The sequence below is a fragment of the Bison bison genome, unplaced genomic scaffold (assembly GCF_000754665.1).
Source record: "Bison bison bison isolate TAMUID 2011002044 unplaced genomic scaffold, Bison_UMD1.0 scf7180017864180, whole genome shotgun sequence".
In the NCBI taxonomy this organism is placed as follows: Eukaryota; Metazoa; Chordata; class Mammalia; order Artiodactyla; family Bovidae; genus Bison; species Bison bison.
In genome coordinates this window covers 9,736,642-9,740,415 of record NW_011494752.1, presented here as the reverse complement: position 1 = coordinate 9,740,415, position 3,774 = coordinate 9,736,642, and the positions used below count along the sequence as shown (strand labels likewise).

General features: G+C 47.5%; 1 protein-coding gene across 7 annotated transcripts in view; it reads right to left on the bottom strand.

Annotated features, from left to right (window-relative positions):
- Positions 1-3,774, bottom strand: part of SPECC1 (sperm antigen with calponin homology and coiled-coil domains 1) — a 208,012-nt gene that overhangs the window by 40,773 nt on the left and 163,465 nt on the right. The window lies entirely within an intron of this gene.

Here is a 3,774-nt window from a genome sequence, read left to right as displayed (position 1 = left end):
ATGGGTTGCATGCTCTCCTCCAGGGGATCTTCCTGACCCAGGGATTGAACCCACGTCTCTTGTCTCTTGCATTGTTGGTGGGCTGGTTCTTTACCACATCCCAGATTCGGATAGAGATACACACATAATATGTTCTGGGCTGGGTGATGAAAATGTGAATAGGGACGTGGTGTTCTCTAGAAAGGACTCTCCAGGCAGGACCAGCTCCATGATCCACAGGGACCAATGACAAGCTGCCCTGGTTCAACAGTTACTCTGAGCTTCAGGATGCCACCAGCAGCACACTGACCAGAGGCCCTGCTCCTAAGAGCCTCCGCAGGTGCACAGGGTCAGGGCCACCAGACCAGCCTGTCCCCAGGAAAAGCCCATGTTCTATTGATGGGCACTGGGGGAGGGCGTGGCAGGAAGACGCCTGGTAGGTCATCAGGTGGAAACGCTGGGCACCAGGAATGAGGCCCACTTCACAGGACAGGACGCCATGCCAGCCACAGGTCCCGGCTCTCTAGGAATCAGTGAGAACATTTCTTCCGAGGCCCATCTCTGCTGTCACTGTAGTCTGAGGCAAAATAGCTAAGGAAACAGGCTGAACCCCCTTGAGGCTATTTCCTAGAGGACCCCTGAGGTACAGATTGGGAGAAGACTCCTGCAACTGTCTAGCTGGACGTACAGACGACTTGGGAGTGGGAAGCTGGTCACTTGCTCGATGCCACAAGCAGCCAGCGACCAGGCCGAGCCCATGGTCCCCTCCTTCGATGCCATAAACAGTGGGGAAAACAACACTTGTATAGCTATTAGCATCAATTATGGTGGTCAGGTTGGGAGTGTGGCTAATGAGCTGGGAAGAGCAGAGAATCACAGCATTTACATCACTAAAGGGAACAACAAAAAACAGTTCATTAACCCTGGTTCCTGCAGCTTCTAGGGACATGATGCTGCACAGCTGGCTGGAAAGCTGGCAATTTCCAGGGTGCAGGCCTTTCCAAGCCAAGTAAACAATCTTGCAGGTGGACAGGTGCCTGCGGGGTGGGGGGAGGGAGGAGAGAAAGAGGGGAGCTGAGGATGAGTTACTACTTCCGGGCAATCTCAGTGTCAGTATTTATCTTGTCAATGAAAAGAACAGTTTCTCTACAAAAGGGAAATTCTAAAGCTGGAGGAACAGAGATGTCAATACTAACAATTAAAGATCACCTAACGCACTTAAAAACAGTTCAGATGGTAAACCTCATGTTACAGGTATTTTGTGTGTGTTTATGTGTGTGTGTAGTCCCTCAGTAGTGTCCCACTCTTTGCAACCTCGGGGATGGTAGCCCACCAGGTTCCTCTGTCCATGGGATTTCCCAGCAAGAATACTAGAGTGGGTTACCATGCCCTCCTCCAGGGATCTTGCTGACCCAGGGATTGAATCCACGTTTCCTGCACTGGCAGGTGGATTCTTTACCACTGAGCCATCTGAGAAGCCATTTTATCACAATTTTAAAAAACAACACAGGCAGCACTGCACTTATAACCAAGTTATTCCTACTTCATATTATGTAGCAAGTGTGAAGAACTCAACATGGATGCCCCCTCTGGATTCCTTACTCCTCTGACCCTGGACTACCCATGGTCTCTGGTCACCACTTCTCTCTTCCTGGGAGTCATTTTGACAACCCAAAGCCCTATATGAACCATGCACACTTCTTTATGAAGTTGCTAATAGGAGTGATCACCAGCCTCGTCACCAGAAGGTAACATGGCAAAAAGAGTCAGGGAAAGTCCTTCCTATCCCTGAGCTCCTCACAAGGAATGTGGCTCTTATAAACTGATTAAGCTCTTTAGGGCCTGAGCTTGTAAAATGCAAGGAACGGGCCAAGGTCATCTTTAAATTCTCAATGTCAGTGTTTATCTAAGGCTAAAATAAAATCTTATTAAGTCCAAGAGAAAAGAAAACAAAATTCAGAAGGGAAAAAAATAAGCTGGTGAGGTGAAAGAGTTTACAGTCACAAAAACAACCATTTTACAGATAAATCTGTGCTCGACCATGATCAAAAATGAGAAGAGTGGGGTTTCCTTTTTTATTCAGTGTCACAGAAACTGTTTTACACTTAGAAATAAAGGATTTCTCTCTATGTGGTCTAGGTTTCTGGCTTTCTCTCCTTCTTCCCTGGATTGCAAGGAGATCAAACCAGTCAATCCTAAAGGAAATCAACCCTGAATATTCATTGGAAGGACTGGTGCTGAAGCTGAGGCATACTTTGACCAGCTGATGTGAAGATCCGACTCACTGAAAAAGATCCTGATGCTGGGAAAGATTGAGGGCAGGAGGAGAAGGGGGCGATAGAGGACGAGATGGTTGGATGACATCATCGACTCAATGGACACGAGTTTGAGCAAACTCTGGGAGATGGTGAAGGACAGGGAAGCCTGGCATGCTGCAGTCCATGGGATCAAAAGAGCCGGACACGACTTAGCGACTGAACAACAACTCCTTCTTCCAGGCACGAAGAACCAGGTAGTCAGTGTTCTTTCTGTGTTTCCTCACAGCGTGACCTCACACACATGTATCCGTCTCCCAGTGCACATTCTAGACGATGGCAACCCTGGCCAAGGCCTTGGGGCTCTGGCAGGTGGCAAAAGTCAGTCCCTCCGAGGCTCTGGCACCAGCCCGTCCGGGTTCACTCAATCCTCCAAGCCATCCCAGAGGCGGACCACAGGATTTCTGTCTCAGAGACGAGGGAACCACAGCACCGGGGGCTGGGATTACCAGGCCAGAGCCAGGTTGTAAGTGGCAGGGCCAAGGTTCAAGTCCATGCCGTCTGCCCCAGTCCCCCCTCCACAGCTCCCTCACATCAGCCATTGGCATGGCAGGTGCAGAAGGAGCAAAAATGGGACACGTGAGGCCTGCCGATACAGCCGTGCTTCGTCATGGGGATTTAAATTTTTAAAAACAAGGCATAGCAACAGGAAAAGGTCTACACTCAAAGACAAAGATCTCAGGCATATATTAGGAATTGTGGGAGCAATAGACCTTCAGAATCAGATAATAGTTTTTTCTCAAAATAGTTACTTTTAAAGATGAGATATGCTCTTGAGATTTAGTAAAACAAGCAAAAGACCTCCAGAGCCTGACATTTCTCTCAGACTCAGGCACCCTGTAGCAGCAGGACACAGCTGGGACCTCACGGCCATAATACACAGTTTCAGAGTTTGAATCATCTGCAACAAATGCCCCTGATTCTTTTTCTAAGCTCAGTTTCATGCAAAGGAGAGAAGAAAAGTTAACCTTACAACACATAAGTCAAAAGCACTTTCTATTTAACTCTTTAGTGACCGGGGGATTTTTCTCAGAAACTAATGCCATGCTGGACTGGAAGAAACAAAAGCTGGAATCAAGATTGCCGGGAGAAATATCAGTAACCTCAGATATGCAGATGACACCACCCTTATGGCAGAAAGTGAAGAGGAACTAAAAAGCCTCTTGATGAAAGTGAAAGTGGAGAGTGAAAAAGTTGGCTTAAAGCTCTACATTCAGAAAATGAAGATCACGGCATCCGGTCCCATCACTTCATGGGAAATCGATGGGGAAACAGTGGAAACAGTGTCAGACTTTATTTTTGGGGGCTCCAAAATCACTGCAGATGGTGACTGCAGCCATGAAATTAAAAGACGCTTACTCCTTGGAAGGAAAGTTATGACCAACCTAGATAGCATATTCAAAAGCAGAGATATTACTTTGCCAACAAAGGTCCGTCTAGTCAAGGCTATGGTTTTTCCTGTGGTCATGTATGGATGTGA